The following is a 21210-nucleotide window of genomic DNA, read 5'->3' as shown; positions in this document are numbered from 1 at the left end:
CAGTCAGCATAGTCCCATCCAAGTCTTTATGCCTCCTCACTTACTTTTAGTGTTACAAAACTAATGTTTTTCTCACCATCCTTTCAAAAATTACAAAAGAGTTGGAGGTTCTTTTGACAGACACACAAGCCTGTAACCCTCACACAAGCAGAAAGGCATTTTTCTGTAGATTACCCAAAGGCGTGATTGATTTCCACCCATGTTCAGCCCACCACTGAAATTCTGCATTTCAGATGCAGCTCTAATATAAAACCCTATTTTAATTCAAGTAGGTCTAACACCCAGAAGTTACTATTAATGGAGAATTCTAGTGTATAGAGAGGAAACCAGAGTGAAAGGTTTCCAGATGAAAGGGAAAAGCCATTTCCCAATGAAAGGGTAAGTTGAAGGAGTGATGAACTAAAACTGCTCCTGATGGTGACAACTGCAGAGGAAATCTGACTGGAGACCAGGAGGGGCAAGGTGAGATATGATGTAGGCTGAAACTAAGCCTGGAAAAGTAAAGCCTTGCCTAGAAACACAGTCATGCCAATATTTAACTCCACACAAAGAGCCTGACAGACTCTGTCTGACTGAAGAGCCCTGAGGCCTCACCCCATCCACGGCTTACTCTGTTGACTCAATCTTTGACTATAAATGAAATATTTATAAAAGGTCTGGTAGGCAGAGCGGTTGAATGGCTGCAACCCCCTCTAGAAGAAATCCTTCACAGTGCTTACAAATTGGAGCATGTATTTGGCACTTCCCTCTCTCTGACAGAGTTTAGCCACAAGTGAGTGCCTGGGGAAGGCATCACAGCTTTCCTTAATATGCTGTTTTGCAGGACACCAGAACAAGGGAGAAATAGTATGCCACAGGCCATGCTCATGAATTCATTCAGAGAACAAGATACACTGAGGTCTGGCTTAGAAGTGGAAGCATTCCTAGGCACATCTCCTGCTGCAAGAACAAACCTTGTGAATTTGCAGAGAATCCCATACGTCCTCCTGTTTTATGCCATTATTGGCTGGGCAGCTTGAGCTAACGGGAATTTCCCTATAGCTGTGCCTGTCACAATTTGTCATGGCTGCTCCAGGGCAGAGAAGATATACAAGACAATGACAGTAGGCTCCTTCTCAAGATACTTCAGGCGTTGATTACAGGACAAATTTTGAGCATTTTACGTACTGTACAGTTTCGTCTGTCAGCCACTCAAGATACAAAGATCACATCTGCTTCTTGAGGACAGCACTTGCTCCCACCACTAAATTCAAATCTTTATTATGCAAATTACTCAAAAACATGTATGCTACCCAGTCCTGTGTACACTAAGGGTATTCTCTGAACAGCGGGAAGGTATTAGAAACTGGTATTAAAGTGTGTTCTGACCTTAAATTTATGTAGCAAATATACAGGCAGAGGCAGTGTGGAGGGTATTTTTCTTAGCTCATCAAAATAGTTATACCCTGTAGCTGTGGAGATTTCATTTCCTTTGTCAAAGGCATTTGTTCCCTGGTTGCCCAATTCTATAGAGATGGGGCTTTTTGCAGGTTTAGGGGAAATACAAATATAAGCTTATATGGGAGCTCACAGGAACATACGTGTTTGTTGAGGAGCTTCTGATAGTGCAGTGTCTGTCACTCTTGGGGTTTGTTTCTTTTTTTCATTTTTCCTTTTATTTTCCAACCTTTTTTTCTTTTATAGCTCTGGGGTTTTTTCTCTGAGGTTTTTGATGTCCACAGTTCTCTCTATCACCTGCCCCCACTCCCTAATGTTTCTCTAAAAACATTTGCTTTCCCTAGGTAATCAGACATTTTCTCCTCCTTTCCCTGCACCCACCTTTTGGTATCCAACCTCCACACCTCTCTAATTCAGTGCCCTCATTACACTTATTTCTTTGCTTACCTTCCTTCTTCCACCTCACCCATTAAATCTCCCTCCCATTGCCTTACAAATCTCTACCTTCCTTACCCTGTTCATTTTCTCCACTAACCATTCCTCCCCTCCCCTTTTATCCTGTTCAGTTCCTACTCCCCATTTCATTCCTACCCACACAGAATGCATTGTGCCTCTCTCCTCCCGCCCTAGTTTGAAACCTCATTATATTTCATTTTCCTGAATTCTATTCAGGTTCTTATATCAGCTTATCTCCCTTCATCATGTTACTGCATATTTCCCTTCTCCTGAACTTTTTTCTTCCCCATCCACTCTCTCCACTTATAACAGTGGTGAGATAGGTCCTCTTATTAACAGCTATGACCTATCAAAATTTTGGACATAAGTTTTTCTGATCAGAATGAAAGCCCATCCATCCCCAAGTGCTATTTATGTGTCTGTAAGTTCCACGCATGTCTCAGTCCTGCTACATGCAGTCTGCTGTCATACACCGTCCATGTGCTCTCTTCTTACATGGAATGAATCACATGGTTTAATCCTGGACAGCCAATGCTCATGGAGCCAGGCACACAGTATATCACACAACTAAAACAGCAGCTCTTTCTGGTGGGACAAGTTCACAACTTGCTATTTACCCCATGAACAGCAGAATTAGCCTAATTTCAGATTTCACTAGCAGATTGATTGACAGACTCTCTCTCTCACCTTTGCCAGCACAAGCTGGTGCATGTCTGTGTGTGCATACCCCAAGAGGAGCACGGAACGCTGCCCTATGCCCACTGCTCAGCAGCAACATGAGCTCTAATGGAAGCTGTGCCAACCACCAGATGCCAAAGGAAAAGTACAATTCTTTCTCAGTGTTAGGTGTGGGGGTTTTTTCTAGTAGACAGAAGGGCATGATTATAATAAGTTACTGAAAAGAAAAAAATCAAGAAAGTGACATCAACACACAAAATCCAGTTAAGGAAGTCACTCAGTCAACCTCTCAGGGTTGGGGTTGATCAGGGAACCATTCAGTAGGATCTTCAGTACAGAGCCTTGAGGTTGTATAAAGATGGTTATTTTCCATGCTGTGCTGATCTAAACAAAAGCTATACTTAACCTCCCTCACCCTTCTCTTACTCCCAGAATCAAATGACTACATGGTTTGGCATTTTAACTCGAAATGGGAAAACCACAATATCTGGTGTAAGGTGTTGTTCTCAGAAGGAGGTTTGGCATCAAGCAGAGAACAAACACAAGCACCCAGGCTTACCCAGGAGCTACTACAGTACTGTAGAAAATGATAAAAAAAATAAAAAACCCAAAACACTACATCAAACAAAACTGACATTTTAAAGTTTTCTGCTGCTTGTACCTACACTTATCCTCTTTGATTTTGTTGAGATTGGATTGTCTGAAGGCCAGAGAAGAAAGCTGCTCTACAGCCTTTCTCACATCTGGAAGAAGGAATGTGGCTCCTAGGACCTCCCAGGGTAGGGGAGACAAGATGATATCGTATCCACAAGCCTTAACTCATGTCCCCTCTGCAGTAGCCACTCAGCTTCTAAGGTCCCTCCATCTCCCCCTCATCACCTATCATCTCCCACTTCTCTCCTTCAAACTCGAGAGGGAACACAGCTCAGGACTGTCAATAACACAGTGCCTGCTGACTTCAAGGCCTCTCTCAACAGGGAGAATGTGTCCTCTGCCTCTGGTGCTGGTCACACAGAAATGCTGTTCTTCAGCAAATGAGTTGAGGATGCTGCTGCAGCTGGGAAAAGGACTTTTTAAACCAAAATGGTGGGACCTCGTGGATAACCATCGCATCGTTCTCCTCACTCCTCCCCAAATCCCTGAGGTATTTCTGCTAGTAGCCACTTGCCATAGGAACCCTAACCTTTATTTGGTTTGCTTGTTAAATAAACTATCATGGGTACTCACCTTTATGGGCTGCTCAGTTCCTCTCCTCCCTTTACCCCCCACCCCAGAAAAAAGATCAAAAAAAGGAAAATATATTCGATAACCAATCTCTCCTTCTCTCCTACTTTCTCCACAGCTCCTATGAGCTTTTCAAGTCCCAATCCATAATTTGGCAGAAATAGCCCCCATGATGCAGAGGGGTGCATTAGGCCTGTGTGTTCTATGGATTTGTCAGGAGAGGAAGCAAAGGCAAGACATAGAGCAACAGGCAGGATAATGCAGCTTGAGAAACAAACGACAATGATGGAGAGACCCAATCCCAATTATTTTAGATGAAGCTTTCCAACACTTTCCATGGCAACTCCTACAGGCCCCATCATCAGCTTTGTCCTACCTCACTACACATCAGCAGTGCAATTCTAATGCCATTAGTGAGGGGACAGCTCTGAGAAGGTGTTCCAGAGCTGAAAGCTGAAAACAGAAAGAAAAGAAGTCTAAACATACAAAAAACACCAAGAAGACAAGGTATTTGAAGTGGCCTAGAGCTTTTTAACATGAAGCAAGCTTTCTCCTTTCTATGGACCAGAGATCTAGGCCAGAATTATGTAGGTCACAAGCAAACCTTGTTTCAGCTGGTCTTAAGCCAATACTTAGAATGTGATAACTCCCACTCAGAGACACCTTTTTTTTTATTTCTTCACGTATATCCTTGAAAGAGAGACAAAAAACTGAAATGGCAAGGGATGGTGGGTGAAAGAATAAAGATGTGTGGCTTTGTGTGCACATGCAATTGTTTAACCATGCTATCTATCTCAGCAGGCATAAATATATATATATATACATATATATATATATATATACACTGAATGCAGAGATTCTGAAGCTGTTCTTCCCCTCATAACAATTTCAAGTACAACAAATATCATCCAGAGAAAGAGTAATGCTATCTCATTCATTTGCACGGACAGAAATACCTAGAAAATTAACAGTGTCAAGATGGGAAAGAACAGGCAGAAGGGGATTTTCAAGAGGCTGAATTCCCACTGCATGCAACACTGAAGCAGGCTGGCAAATGAGGATCCTATTTACCTGAAACTAAATAACTAGGTAATCCTTGGTTCACACCACAACAAAATAACCTCACACCATAGCACAAGCATCAGTTTCAGGATCATTTGGGCATACCCAGGGATCTGCAGCAGCTGTTCACTGGCATATGAATCATGGTCCTCATGGAAGACTTTGCATTGCTCAGCCTGCCTCCAGAGGATAAAAGCACAACTCTGAAAGCAGCTGGACTGCTGATTTCTAGCTAATTCGAGGCCTGGACTGGCCTGAGTTTATCTGAAAGATCCAGCAGCTATGGTAAGTAATTGTCGGAGAAGCAGCTGCTGTTAACATTGTACTTTACAATTAGTTGTCCTATTGCTGTGCTTTGCATGTAGGTCCCCTGCTCGCTCAGCACACATGGATGCTCTTACATGTCTATTTAGCAGGAATGCAGTTAGGCTTCCCCACAACTCTTTTAGAAATACACCTTCTGAAATAAGCAACCCTTCATGCACACTAGTCTGTACTCTGCCAAACTATAATCTCTTAGGATCTGGATCCTTTTGAGATTCCTGCTACTTCTTCATCCCAGGAGGACTGGAAACAGCACTGAAGCAGCTCTCTCCAGGAATATTTATGTATGTGTGGTCAGGCCTACAAATAGAAAGAAGAGAGAAGTGAATAAAATAATATTAAGTAAAAGTTCAGCTGAGGTTCATTCCTGTTCTGGATGAAAGTGTTCCAATTCCTACTTTAAATGAATCTGTCCTCTGTCAGAAGTGTCTTTTCCTTGATAAACATGGTCCTTGTTCTTCAGGAAAGCCATCTTTAAATTCAACCTAAGTTTCCTCTCTCCCTCTGCTTTGCTTTTTTCATTTCTCTGCGGGGGCTGGTTTTTTTGAAGAGGTGCTCCTAGGAATCCCAAGTGGCTTTGCCAGCCCCTCTATATAATATATATTCCAGGCTGACAGAGTGCACAGATCAGCAGTAAAGCACTGTGGGGGTTATTTCTTCTTCTTCAATCCCCATGAGTCTCCTACCTCCAGTTTTGCTCAGAGATTCATAGCTGAACAACCTTAAAAAGAAATTCAGTTAAAGCAATCAAGCCTCCTTTAAGTTTGCACCTGAACTAGAAAGAGGTGGTCAGGAGCCAAGGGGAAAACTGTGCAAGGTTTATTCACTTAACATTAATCATTTGCCATTTATTTGAAATTAGACTCAAGAGGTTTGCACACTCTATTTTCACAAACTTCACAAGGTAAGCACTGAAAAGAAATAGGTGGGCAGTGCAATGAGCTTGAGGGCTTCTTCACAAGAGCTTGGCACAGCAGTTTTCAGTCCTTTCCCCTCCGCAGCTCATCCCATGCAAAATTTTCACAGTGTCCTCCTCAGTTTATGAATCCCTGCCTCACTAAGACTTCTCTGCCACCACCCCCACTCATTCAGTGAGTCAGACTTATTAAGATAACTTCTCTTTTTCTAGTTCCTCACCTCCAACACACTCAATGCATTAAGCCACACACTCCTGCACATATTTGAAATCCTCACCCAACCACCCTCTCTCATCCAGCTTTCCTCCTACAGTTCTTGCAGTCCTCCATCCTGGGATGACAGAGCCACTGAAAGTCCACCCAAATGACTTCAACTTTTACTTACACTCCTGGCTTCTCTCAAGCAGCTCTCTGTGAGCTGGTGCTTGTAGACACCAGGACAAACACAACTATAAGTATAGCTCTCTTATTCTCCCAGCACAGCCTTCGGCAAAGTTGAAGTTTGTCACATACAGAAGATCAGCCATGACCAGACAAGTGGTGGGGAGAGGCAACAGTGCTGCACTGCAGCTCAGTGTTTGTGGTACATGGGGAGTCTGGGTCTGACCCATAGGCTGTGTGCAGACCACAGTCATGGTGTGCTACAGACTGGTTTAGGAACCTCCTGTCTCCTTGGAATGGTGAAGCTTCGTCCCATGCAAGAAGAGGGATTTTTATATCACTACTTACCCCTGCTTTAAGAGGTTTTGGGCAACAAAAGCTTCTTATCAGGTTTTAGGAACAGCAGGTACCCTAATTTCCCACCAGACTATGCACCACCTCTGCAGGCAGTGGTGCTTGAGTAGTCACTGAGTTTGTATTTGAACTGTAGCTGAGGCAAGAAAAGAAAAGAGCCTTTCCAGCCCCTGGGTCCCAGTGCCCGTGCTAACAAAGGAAGGCCCATGAGCTGCAAAGTAACACTGGCACTGAAGGGGGAAGAGGGCTTTGGCTAAAGCTGGGGATTTGCTCAGATTAACATCTCTGCTGCTGTAGGAGCTCTGCACATACGCTCACGCTTGCTTTTGTTCCTTTTCCATGATCAGCAACAGGTGGAGAGGAGTGGGATGTACATGCAGAAGGAGGATGTGGTGGGAGCAGAGAACATGTTCCTGACATTCAGGGATAAGTGTAGGGAAAGCTGTCTGCCTGGATCAGAAAGGGACTGGGAAGGCAAGGGGCCTGCTGAGCCGTGGGTCGCTTAGGTAGGAATGGGGACAGACTTCTAATTCTGGCAGCATCAGGTGGGAGTTGGGAAAATGGCTGAGAAGAAGGCTGAAGCAGAAGGAGTGCATGGATCAGATTAAATTAGGGAATCTGCATCCTTTGTAACAAATATAGTTGTTCTTAAAATCGTCTTCTGTCACACTTGTGTACTGATTAGGAGACTGTTCACTTTTGAAGCATACTTCTGTGTCTCTTCATTTCATCCACTGGTAAAATGCTGGAAGCACCTGGAGCTAGGCAAATGCCTCCACTTTCTGTGCAGTCTTTTGCTGTTTCCCTGACCTGTACAATTGTATTTGATGGGCACCACTTCTGCCCCAACATTACGGTCTTTCTTGAGCAAAGACTTCCAAGTCTAACTTATTTCAGATGCGCATAACCAAGTGACCTTGCTGGAGACCTAGGAGGGAATTTGAACTGGGACTCATCTCAGGTAGGAGACTCTTCAATAATTGCACTCCCACTCTTCCAACCACCTTCTTCAGTTGAACAGGTTTCTGATTTGCCCTGCACTAGTCTGCTTTCTGGGTAACAGGAATTGGATTCATTTTGTTTCTCACTCAGAAGCAGGCACACAGCATTTATCTTCTCAGTGTCCAAACGCGCAGCATAAGCCTCACACGCAAAACACCAGAGGAAAACAGAGACGGGGAAAGAGACATAAGAAAAAGGTTGCCCTCCAGAATTTTCACACTCTAGAAAGTTGCTGGACTACTTTAGCCAAAGAGATGCTTAATCACTATAATTACAAGTCGGGAAAACTGGAGAGAAGAACCACATGTTCACTATTCAGAAAATGGTGAAGACACGAGCAGTAACAGAGAGGCACCACCTAATCAAAAACGCCTCATCTTTGAGTCTGAAGATATCATTCCTGTGAGAAAAGGAAAGTGATATCTGGACACATACTAACCTAGGCCTCTGTGATGAGCTGCCAGTAAGTGCTTCAGCTCCTGTTAATTATGGTGGTGTTTCTACAATGATGAGATGACTTCTCTGTGGAGAAGAGCTCTCATCAGGAAATTGGTTCTATTATAATTAACATCTTTGAATATCCAAATTTAACACCCTCCTTGAGCCTTCTCCCTTATTTCAGGAAGTTTGTGATCAATCAAGTCCTCAAATAGAGCTGCAGATCTGGGATTCAGAGAAAGGGGGAGGAGTTGTATGTTTAGGGGCAGGAGGGTTAAGTACACCACAGCTTCAAAATCAGCTGGTTGATGTCTCTAGTAGCATTTCAACCTTCCATCCTACATGCATAATTTCCAAGAAAGCTGTTATCATCATCATCATCACTATTTAAAGCCAGAATAGGCAACACATCCATTCCCTCGCCTCAATCCTGTCTTCAGGTTCAGCTATAGAGCAGAGTCTGAGACACAGAAAGCCTAAAGCCACAAACATCCTCTCTTGAAGCAATTAATAGTGTGTCAACCAACACAACTATCTTCTTCCCCTCCATCAAAATACAAAGTCATCAGTTTTCACTTTCTAGGACTGTCACTCCATCAGTCCCCACCTACTGCAGCTCTTCATAGAGCCAAGGGAACATGAGTAGATGCCAAAGGAGAAAACAACACTAGCAACACATCATGCTGATCTTGCTCTGGACCACATTGCATCTGAAACATCCAGTACTTCCAGCAGCAGCCCTGGAGGCGGACAAATTAGTATTTCCAATATATATACTTTCCCGGACGAAAGAAAACAGGTTTTCTGTTCCAGGCACACTTGAAAAGCATATAGGCCTAGCCAATAAAATTTTCCTCATCTTGTGCCACAACAAGAAATCTGAACACTAAATGCACTGATTTTATACCACTATCAGCAACTAGGAGAAAAGCAGCCATATATAGAAAGGATTTAGCAAAAACTTCACTGCTAGCTAGCTACTAAATTTTAAAAATACAAGTCACAGCCAATACCATCAGAAAGCTGAATTTTATAGCTCATAAGTCATAATCATTGAGGGTTTTTTTAATATTATGAAAAAATCCCAGACTATTTTTACTGTATTATATTCAGTTATATAAAAGTTTGTTTTCCTGACAGATGGTATTAGACCTTTCCCAACTTTCAAAACCCAAACACTTAGTGCTTACTTACTTATCTGGGTAAATCACTACAACTTAGAGAAAAGCTATTACATTTCATGAAATTGAAATAAAATGTAATACCACTTCAGGTTCTACAATGCCATCTCTTGTCATAAATGTCAAAAAAAAGAAAAATGTCAGTGAAACTTGAGAAATAAGTACAAGAGACACAAGCTGAAGGTGCAGAGTCTTGGGCCACAGCTACAGCTGCTCATACAGTCATCTACACTTATTCAATAATCACGAAAATATGCTTCAAAATCACAGTTGGGCAGTAGAACCCAGTGCAGCCACAGGAAAAAAAAAATCACAGGGAGTCAGTCAGTTTTAATGGATACCAAATTAGACACGATATGAGAAGAAAACTGAATAAACTAATCCTACAGGCTTTAATGTTGAGTCAATTTTTGTTTTCAATGAGGGATGCTGCTGAGACAGAGACAGGAAAATACTTGGATAAAGGCCTGTTGAAAAAAGTCTGAGAGGTAGAATAAGAGAAGTGGGAAACTAGAAAGCTGATAGGTGAGAAAACCACTGCACAGCATGAGGGCTCAACAGCTGAGAAAACACTGCAGAGGGGCCTTGCAATGTTCAGTGCCTGCTACAGGGCTGCATCTTTAAACTGAGCAGGTGAGAGAAGACAATGAATTTATAAACTAAGATTTATGAAGACCTACACCCAATATTATGGCTCACTAACGAATGCTGGAAACTAACAATTGGGGTTCCCTTGTCCCAAATTATTCTGTACTTAATATAGTCTGTGCAGTGGTTGTTGCAAACTCATCACCCTGTCTTCCAAATCACTGTGATTCGTGTGCATTCACAGGCAAATACATCTTGACCATCAAGAGTTACAAGTAAGATTGAAGGGTTCTGAAACTACTACTTTTGGGGCTCTCAAAAACAGGTTCATTTCAACAAAGGAAGGACAATAACAGGAAAGCCAACTCTTGGGAATCCATCCACTCACCACTGGAAGCCAACTGGGGAATAACCATTAGAGATGAGTGCTCAGTCTATCCATTCAGAGAACCAAAGGAGCAGTCATAGAGGAAAGGTTGCTTAACTGCACTGGCAGGCTGAAGGTGGCCCACCCTTCTGTGCCTGCTGCCAGTGGGTTGGCAGCAGAGAATGCCTGTCACATCCAGAACATCACACCCTAACTGCAGGCAGAACAAGGACTGCAGAGATCAGAAGCATTAAGCAACCTTGATTCTCAGGGCAGGTCAAATTTCAGTCCCTTCACCCTTCACAAAAACCCTCTAAAATTTTTGCACTTCAAGGCATAAATTCACAAGAAGTTATTAAAAGCATAACATTCTTCAGAGTCTGCAAAGTCCTCCGTCACACCCCAGCACTTCTAGTGTTCCACACCATATATCTAAAGCCACTTAGTTCTTGTGACATTTGTAGAGAAAATTCCTCTTTAGCTCTCCACTCAAATTGCCATGACAGAAAACAACACAGTGAGCCCTTTAACCTTAAAGATCATCTTTGTTTTACATAAGCTTGCTACAGCACACATGTGAACACGCTGACACACACATTGCAACAACTTGAACCATGCAGATGGTCCACATAGATATATGAACCATGCAGATGGTCCACGTGACAACTTGGAGCACATAGATATAGATATATATGCACAAGCATATATAAAAGCTTCCAACCTTCGTGTATTCCAAGGATGTTTGTCTCTCCACCGGTCCCACATTCCTGAGAAGTTCTGCCGGCTCCCGCACCTCGGGCCCCCAGCACACAGCGTCTGTCTTTCTTGTCAACTGCAGGAGCTGCCCAGCATGAAGACAGGAAAGCAGTAGACCCAGGGAGGTTTGAGGAGTGCCCTGTGATTGCCCCAGGGTAGTCGTGTGAAAAAAAGATGGGGAGTGGGGGGCAGGATGTGGTTCCTGAGAGGTCACTGGAAACACTGTCAATCAGTAGGCTTCACTTCCCTTCCTGTTTTCCATATTTAGATGAAAATATGAGTAGTTACTTATAAAAAGGAAAAAGAACCCAACTTCCTTGGCTTATTTTTTCCATGGAGGACCTGACAACGTTTGAACATCAGGACAGCAAGTAAAAACAGAGCAAGCAAAACCCATGCAATTTCCAGATCCTCCTGAAACTTTACTTTAAATACAGGGATGAGCATCAAGAGTTAAGAGTAGTAAATAAAGAATCCCTTGCCTTTGCTTCAAACAGATAATAACCACTGTGACTTTGCTAAAAGCTCCAACTGTTGTTACTCTTTATGAAAGGCTACACAGCCAGGCAAAGCACATTATAACACTTACCTTTGTAATGCAGTATAATAATACATTACCACGGTTTGCTGGTACATCTTTATACATGAGTAGGAAGAAGCTGCTATGTTCCTCTTAGAAACATTTTGTCTGGCTATAGGCAAAGCTCCTAAAGTCAGAGTGGATTCAGGAATAAATTTACTTCATTTACAGTGCACAGCAATAGTCCATTCCATGCTAATGGCAACTCTTGTGCTTTTTATTAATATGTTCTTTCTATTAGGAATTTGGATGGCTGTTTAGCTGGTTCATTTGCTATTTTGTGTCACACGCCATCAACTCTTCTCTGCTGGTGTTTTCCAGCTTTACAACTGAGGATTATACCTCTGGGCTGATCATACTTTTTCCAAAAAGGTAATGCTATGAAATACAGGAAGCAGGTATAACAAACCTGGAGAGGAAAAACCATTCACAGATGTCTGCCAATTCTTTAAACTTTCCATTCCCTAAATGCACACTTCCCCTTAACACCTGCTAACCTCCTACCAAAATGGCTGAGCTTCAGTGCACACAAAAAGAAATCTCCTCCCCAGAAGGTGGTCACAGTATCCCACCCTCTGCAGCTCACCTGGGTTTCACTGGCCAGGGGGCAATAACAAGACTCCACCATCTCAACTCAAGTCCAGTTCCAAAGGCCACTAGGCCAGCTCAGACAGATAGTAGTTCAGTCTCTCTCCTTCCTGGGACATCCCATCACCCACATGTTCCTGGTTCCTGTGCCTAGTAAATCAAGGGACTCACTGACCCAGGTTTACATCCTTGATCTTCATCTTGAATAACTACTGCCTCTGCTACAAGTGACCAGCTGAGGACATTGGGCACAATACTCCCAAAGAAGCACCTTCAATTTAGTATGATCTCATCATTACTACTTTTAACGCTTGCTATCATTTCTTCATAGAGATAAATAAGTCTCCCATCTTCTCTCTCAGAGACTGAGAGACTCTTCTGAAATACTTCCATTCAGCAAATTTTCCAATCATCTTTAAAACGCTTTTTTTAAAACCAAAGCTGACTCATCCTCTAATGCTCCTCTAAAAGATAGTCTGACTCACATTTAACACTTTGATCTCCATGGCTCGTTTTGGTCAGCAACCTGCTTAACTGTGTTAGATGTAAGGGGAAAGAAAGGAGAAAAATGTACTTTAAACATCCGTTCAGTTCCAAACCATTGAGAAATGCTCAAGATAAATCTGCAGAGAAAGAAAATTGTTTCAGCACCCAGAGACCTATTACAAATTAGAACAGAAATGAAATTTTTCAGCAAGAGACAGATTTGTACTTTCATGTTCCCAGATTCAGATGAAATGGGGGCTCTGTTCAAGAGATATTTTGCTAGAGGGGTTTCTTTTTCTCATTTAGCTTCATCAAAAATCTCATAAGACTGAACAGCACCTCTTCAGAAATGAAATAAAAATCCAGAAATAATATCTCATTTATACTACCTTGCATTAGATTGTGTTAATACTTAATACTTCTAAAATATCCATAAAGAGCCCTAAAACATGAAGCCCAAATTTAGGTCAGATATAAACTGCTACCATTTCACCCATGGGAAGACCCCAGTTCAAACGGCAAGGACAGCGTCAACATCCTGGATAGATCCACAAACAGATCTTACGGAAATTAATGGAATCTGCGATGTTGCTTGCCATTAGCTTTCTTTCAAAGATCTCCAAGTTAGCCTCAGAGTCTAGTCTTCACCTTGATATGGAGATCACCAATAAAATCAAAGCAGGGTCTTTACCCACTTGGGAGCAAATTAATATCTCCTACACAAAGGCTTTTTGGGAACTTATGACTGGTAATAGACTTCAGTTCCAGCTAAAGTAAAATAAACAAACACACAGTCTAGAATTTAAGAAGTTGTTTACTAGGTTTGGGTAGGGGCTTTTAATAATCTTCTGATTGCCCTGGGACAGAGAAAAAAGACTGGGGGAGAGGAGGGGAATGGAAATGGGTTTTAAATGACAGAAGGTCTAATGAGCTTGGCTTATGGCTATGTTTTGGAGAGCAGCGTGCAGGGACCTCGAGATGCCCATATAAATGCATATAATGAAGCATTCTTGCTCTTGACTCTTACCTAGATATCAACAGACAGAAAAATTCCCCTTGCTTCATGTACTTCCTCTGAGCTCTGGCAGATGTTAACACCCAAACCCACCGCACCCACATGTTTTTGAGTTCAGTCTGTCTTTAACATCTCATGAGATCACAAGACCTGCACTTTCAGCAGACACTTTCGCAGACCAGGCAGGCAAGGACCAATCTCCAGAAAACCCTCTGCTTGGAGGCAGAGAGTACAGCTGGTGCCCACCCCTGCAGCATCCAAACTCTACACAGGCAAGGTGACTTTGAGAACAGTTGTACTAGCCTACAGATGTACTTCACGCCCTGTATGAAAGGAGGAACAGCCCTATCCTGTTCCTCACCAACAGAGAGGCAGATCATAAGCTCTCCTGTCACAAGGGGCACCTCCATCACCAGCCCCAGCAGCGAGCATGCACTCAGTGGAGAGCCAGGCTCAGATTTTCTCCAGTATGAAGTAGCCAAAGGTCCAATTTATCATACGCCTCCCCAGTTTGTCAGCTGCATGTGATCACTAGTGAATAATGTTCTCCTGCCCAGCTCAGAGGCACATACTTGTGCCCTCTCATTGACCACATGTCATACACAGACAGGCACACATCTCTGAGACACAGCTGAGATAGGCTCAGTCCAGTGCTTTACACTCACAGCAGTTGCAGATAATGTATACAAAGTGATACATCCCAGACCAATCAACTCTCTTTTTATCTCAGGAATATCAACATGCTGCCTCCTTAACCCACAACATTAGCAAGAGTCTGCATAGCACATCTGCCAAGCGACAAGGAGCAAACCCTGTATCATGCCACCAGAAAAAACACACATCCGTCCCCCTCCTCCTCTCACTGGAACACTTTTGCTTCCAGCTGTACACCTTGCCTTTGCTGTAACCAACAAGGGAGCAATGTGGTGCAGCCTGTTGGGATTATGTAAGAGACTCAACTAGATCACCTATTTCAGAAGAGAACAGCCCAGGTCTAAGCAGCAGCAGGTTTTAGCTCCCCGTGAAAGCCCAGGCTGTAGCGGTCTGTGCTGGCACAAGCCATCTGTCCTGCTCTGGGCTCATCATGCCACTCTGCCCTCCACTTCTCCAGGACTTGGGAGCACAGACCTCCCCAACCTGCCTGCCCAGCTCAGAGCAGCAGTGTTCCTACTTTGCAATACACCTACCTTGGAGGGTAGGACTAGCCAGAGCACTGCTCATGGCATTTATAAGCTGCTCTTCCCAAAACATTGCAAAACAGCAGGGTTGGATCCTTGGCCAGCAAATCCTTTGCCTGGGGGTACAAGGGCAGATTGAGGTGGAACGCTTTATCTCGGGCTGCTTCCACCAGGAGGAATGAAGGTCAAGGACTTGGGGAAAGAAAAGATAAACTGAAAGACTGTACCAGGAAGGCAGCAGTCAGTGAAAGAGCATCCAAATCTACTTGCACTATACCCACGGAAACCCTCCATAATGCTAAGAATTTCAGCCTGGCTGAAAATCAAGGCAATCCTGACTTTTAGGTGCCCCAAGCTCATGTGTCCCCAAGCAGGTACTGCAAAAGGGCTATTTACACCTCTAGCAAACTCCTGGAAAATTCATAGTTTAACCTTTACTCCTGAATTTCATCTCCTGGAGGAAGAGAACAGCTTGTCCCCTGCCATCCCCACGATGCTGCAGAGATTAATGTATTCCTGTATAGGGTTTTGAAAATAATTTACCACCTAAGGAGTCTTTCTGCTGTGCCTTTTGCAATTGGACATGTCTATCTCGTATTGGCCTTATTAGCCACCAGCGTGCTTGTAACAAATGTGGATAGAGCCTTTCCCAAATCTTCATTCTCAAAGCCTAGCCATGATGATGATGATGATTTGAAAATAATTTTAGAAGTCCACAGATTTGGTCATTCTTCCCTGAAAATGCTTTAGAGAAAGGCTTGTGCTCAGCATGCAGAGGCCAAAGCAGGGCCAAGGCCACAGAGACCCAAGCTCAGCTGCCACCAGCACCACATGGCAGAAGGTCACCCCAGCAGAGCATCACAGGAATACCTGCCATACAAGTCACTGTCTGCAAGCCAGGGCAGTCTGGTAAGAATTCCCATGCACTTCAATAATGGGTCCAAGGGCAGCTATGCTCGAACACTCAACAGCCACTTCCAAAAGTCACAACAAGGACCAACATCATGGCAATAAGCAAGACAGCTGGATCCTCAAAAACCCTCAGGAACCCCGTGTTTCCACTCCCATGCAGGCAGAAACACACGTTCCTCTCTAGCTCATAAAAGAGGCACCAAGAAGAGTGAGAAGGAGGGAGACAAAAAGGGGTAAGCAAATGTCACAACAGCCAGAGACAAAATAAAGCACTGACATCCACCCACGAGCCCTCAGGTAGTTTCTTGCCATGGAGTCTATCCCCAGCGCTACCCACAGTTATTCACACTTTTCTATCCCCTGTTATATATTAATGATTCTTGTTGATGGCCCTTCTGCTAATACATTCCTGCTGGAGTGGGTCGGGTCAGAGCAGTAAATGGCAGCAAGAACTGTCGAGCCATGCAGAGCCTGCCTGGCTCCGAGGGAATGTGCAAAAGCACCTGAGAGGACAAAGCAGCCAGCACAGATATTAATGCTGCAGAAATGCTTCAGAATTTTTCAAAACTTTGCTTTACAAATTGCATACAGTCAACAGCATGGAAATTTCGTATGAACTGACTATTTAATACAGTAGTTCAGACCCCACCAGTTTGGGTACAACAATCCTCTTTGTCTGATATAGTTTGCTCTCTGTTAAGTAGCCCTCCCAGCCTTTACAGCATAGGCAAAAGCTAAAGCATCAGATGATCTGTACTGATGTATTCTAGCTCCAGGAATCCCGATTTTCCTGACACAACCAATTCCAAACACATAAGTTACTAAAATTTGAAGCACCCTCACAAAGGAAACAGTTAAGTTGCATCAAAATTGATTTATCTTTTACATTTCACTTCCATCACATTTGCAATATTTATTTTTTAAACCAATTACAGTGGAATAATAACCACAAGTACACATAGCTCTTCATGCTTAAAAACACAACAAAAAAGATCCACAGAAGAAAAAACTGTGTGGCTGCACACCTGAAAAAGTCCACATGAGACAGGAAATCTGTCGTTCATTCTAATAGCTCTCTATGTGGATGAGATTTCCTTTACCACACGGCATCCTGACAGACCCCAGCAGCTCAGAGCAATATCCTTTTGGATGCACAACTATTCCTTCAGTGTATATTTACTGACTTTCATCCAGCCCATCATTCTTTATTTGGAGCTATATTTTTATGCACAAAACAGTAGCTTTCAGAGGAGGCAGGAGTTATTAAAAAGTTCATCTGTTCCAGCTGCTTAATCCTCACTTAAACTCATCATTAATCCTCTTTTTATGACACCATAATTGTCCCTATGGCAACCAATTATGATGTCACAAACAAGATTAGAATTTTAGATAGGGGAACAGAATTAGCTTCTTCTTTATTTGTTTAGGTCCTTAGCGGCTGTCACGCCTGATCAAATCACTGGTCCATGAGTTCAAGAACTCTCTTTTCAATATCCCACCAATACCTGGTATTTTAGGGCAAGGCAGACAAACACAGGCAGCCGTGTGTACCCAGTGAAGAAAGTTGTAGTGCACAGAGAGAATCCCTTTCTAGCCCTTGCAGGTCATGATCTCATTGCCTGAAGCAAAAAAACATTGGCAGCTTCGGTGACATTGTGAGTGCTCAGTAGTCAGACTTGCTACAAATGCAATTCATTTTCCTATAAAAGCCTAATCCCTCTCTGGATTCTACTAAATATTTCCCTTCAGTGATTTGCTGCAGAAGTGAAGCCCCTATTAAATACACACAAACAATCATGTATGGCAAGTAAAGAAAAAGCCTCTGAGCTCACTTTTTTCATCATATTTTCTTCTGCTTATAAACCAAATAGCCACAGTCTGTCATCTCTTTTCCTGGAGAATAATCACAAACACGCTTGAATGCCTGAAGTGATTTACATTACCCTTCTCTAGTCCTTTTTCATTTCATCTGTACTTTTTCAAGCTCCCAATAAAGTAAAGAAAAAGGGGAAAAAGAACGAGAGGTCAAATACTGGCCACTCGGGTACCATTCAGAACATCATCAACAGCTGGAGGTGTCGCATATTCATGATAAGGAGGATTTGACCCCATTCCTTCCCCCCACCCCACAGGTTTGTCTTGTGCCACTGCTGAGATGAATGAATTAGGGTAAGAGCAGGAGTTAAGCTAAGAGCAAAGCCCACAAAAAAAGAGGGCTGTCCCATGGAATAACATTAGGATCTGCACAGAGGAACCTGCCTCCCCACTTCTAATACATGCTCTTTTCAGCAGCCAGGTCTGGCTTTGAATCATTAAGGAACAATCCTGAGAGACCAGCACGGTCATGGGCAATCCATGTATTTTACTTCCCAGGTAATTTATTGTAGCTCCTGGAAAACATGACAAATGCACCCCCCTAGATATGTAGAGAGGGCAAGAGATTTACTTTCATGTCCTGCACTAGATCGAATCACAAAACAAGTGCCTCCCAGCTGCCCTTGCATCTGGAAAAGCAGTTCCCTTTCAAGATGCAGTTCACAACAGGCAAAATGGCAACATCTCTATTTGGCTGTAGAGATGTTGCAGCACTTTATAAAATTGACATACTTGCCAGTATCCACTAAAAGAAGTCATCACTTCCACTTCAAAGCAAATTTATATCTTGCAAAAAAAAAGAAAAAAAAAGAAACAGAAAAACTGCTTCTGAAAATGCTTTTTACAAGAAAAATTTTCTTTTTTTTTTTCTTTAGAAACATTTCCCAAACACTATCAAGCACATATATCTATTCATCTAATTTGTAGGAGGAGTCCACATTAAAACTAATCTTAGGTTTGTAAGACTGCTTTCCACCTACTGCCTGCAGTAGAGATGGGCTCTTCCAGAGGACAATTAGGAGTCAGAGCCTGAATTATGTTGGCAAAATGGTCCTGTGGAGAAGACTCCCTCATGTGCTAATGCCTGTTGAGGACACCCAGGGAAGGCAGCCTCCCCAGCCCAAAATGGTCCATCAAGAATAGTTTCTCCTCTCCTCATACTGACTTCTTCACACATACCAGTACTCACAACCTTTCCAGAGCCAGTAAGGAGTCACATCAACCATCGAGGAGTTCACGTGGGGACTGATTCATCACAGCAGACCCATTAGAAGGAAATGCATTAGTCTTAATGGCAAGAACTGCACACTCATATGCTCTCTTCCCAAGAAAGTTCTCAAATCCTGTGGGAGACATATGTCGGGAACAGCAAAACCAGTACAAGCAGACACTGTTCTATGACTGACAATTCAGCAATCCATTGCCCAGACATAACTTACTATAACAAACACTGCCTTGTAATTTGCCTATTATTTATATTCCTTTTCAGGCTGTAGTTCCCAACACTCTTCAGCCTTGAACAGAAGACTGCCCTCCACACACAGCCATTCAAAATATGATGGTTCCCTCCTTCTACACTGCCCAGATTAATTGGATGGGAGCAACTCAGTCCAGAGAGCCAAATCTCACAGAAATTTGACTTCTACAAATTCTCACCCTGTTGACCTGAGCACATTGTGGTGCTCAGCAACCAGAGCATGGTGGGAGAGACCACCACCCTGCCGAGATCCACCCACCTGGGAGAGGGCAAATGCTGATCCAACTGTTCTATGGTCAGAAAGGAACAGCAGAAATGGCTAAAAAAACCAGGTCAATGCTTCCTGAGGGTAGAAGCCTTTTCAGCCCTAACATCAAACATCACTTTTGTTCTCTGTGTAAGACAAGAGCTGGTGCCCAATAAGTGACTTGGGCTTCTATTAACCAGGTGCATTCCACCAGTAGTTGCAGAGACAGACTCCCAGATACAGAAAATTCTCAGAAAGAGAAGGAAAAAAAAACAAACCAAATCAGCAACCGTTAACCATACACCTGACATACATTCAGCTTTCAGACATCCCCGGAGAATGACCTCCCTGTTTAGGTGTAAAAATATGGATGTCCATCCACTACCCCATACTACTCTGATAATATACTTAAATCATGACATCAAGAAGCTCCTGCTAACAGTCAGAGGACAATTCATCTTCCATGTTCATTCAGTCTCTGGTCATTCAGAAGAGCCTAAGTATCATAGGACTGACTAACACTAGATGTGGTTATTACAACACATTTCTATCATAAAGAATGAACTGTGACCAAGATAGTTTCACAAATACTATCAAATAACTTTGGCTTGCCAGAACACAGCACTTCCATTCTTTGGAAAATTCTCATATTTCAAATCAAAGCAAAATAACTTTTCTCTTCTGAATCAAAGTGAAAAAAAAAGAACTCAGCACTAAGAAATTCTAAGAAACTATAATATCAATTATCTATATTTTAGTTATAAGGATGACTATATGAATATGTTGCTTATCTATTTTTTTGAAAACAAATCAGCATCTTCCCCAGAAGATTTCAGTTGGAAAATATTATGCCAAAATTTAAAAAAAAAAAAAAGGTTCCACAGGGAATTATTCAGTTACCCTTCTCCACTACAGAAGACTGGAATTACAAGCAAATGCATACACTGTGGTACTTTCACAAGTATTACCTCACGCCCCATTTTCTGTTAATTTAGAATGAGCGAAAGGTCACTTTATTTTAAGAAAAAAAATCATGTGTTTTCCCGTTGCCACTCTTTGAGCAGACCCTTCACAGAACGTCTTTGAAATCTTCCTTGCTTTTTCGCATGCACCCACAGCTCAGCCACATCAGGCATGAGCCCTCCAGGCACACCTCCCTGTTCCCAACACCTCTGGCACTCCAGTCAGATGCTGACACTCACTGTTGTGCCTGCAACTGCCTGACACAAAGATATTCCCACTGTTTTTAATTTATCCTCCTATTATTTGTGTTTTCACACATAATAGAAGCTGCTTTGTCTGCCTGTGTAGTAAATTTGTCTCATTGTCTTACAACCTTGCTGCGAGAAGCTGTTAAGATTGATTCACAATAGGGCCAACATTTCCATCAAGCAAATATCACGCTCAGCACCTGACAAATTGTGACACCGTTTGCAAAGCAACTGAATCAGAAACAAAAAGCTCCCACTGCACGTTCGAGTACAGACAGCTGGGGAAGGGGCCATCACGCAGGAAGCAAGGACCACTGTCCAGACACTGCTCAGCCACAGCAAGACCCGGGAGAACCCTGTGTTTTCTGGACATGATCCTTATGTTGTGGGTGGGAGTGGGCAGGAGAGCTGACTTGAGATAGCAAGCTGCTTCTACAGGAGAGGAATTCATATCTTTCTCTTCATCAGCAACTGAA

General features: G+C 42.9%; 1 protein-coding gene across 7 annotated transcripts in view; it reads right to left on the bottom strand.

The window, feature by feature from the left end:
- The window catches only part of DGKI (diacylglycerol kinase iota), a 206833-nt gene that overhangs the window by 171685 nt on the left and 13938 nt on the right, over window positions 1-21210 (bottom strand). The window contains exon 1 of one of the 7 annotated variants that reach the window (XR_004357145.1): window positions 2581-2862. The exons of the other annotated variants lie outside the window; for them this stretch is intronic. The gene's annotated coding sequence lies outside the window, so the exon portion shown is untranslated. Of the gene's footprint in view, window positions 1-2580; window positions 2863-21210 lie in introns of those variants that run through there. 7 annotated transcript variants of the gene reach the window in all.

The sequence above is a fragment of the Chiroxiphia lanceolata genome, chromosome 5, assembly GCF_009829145.1.
Source record: "Chiroxiphia lanceolata isolate bChiLan1 chromosome 5, bChiLan1.pri, whole genome shotgun sequence".
NCBI classification, from domain to species: Eukaryota; Metazoa; Chordata; class Aves; order Passeriformes; family Pipridae; genus Chiroxiphia; species Chiroxiphia lanceolata.
Note: the sequence above shows the minus strand (reverse complement) of the source record. Positions and strands in the feature narration are given on the sequence as shown.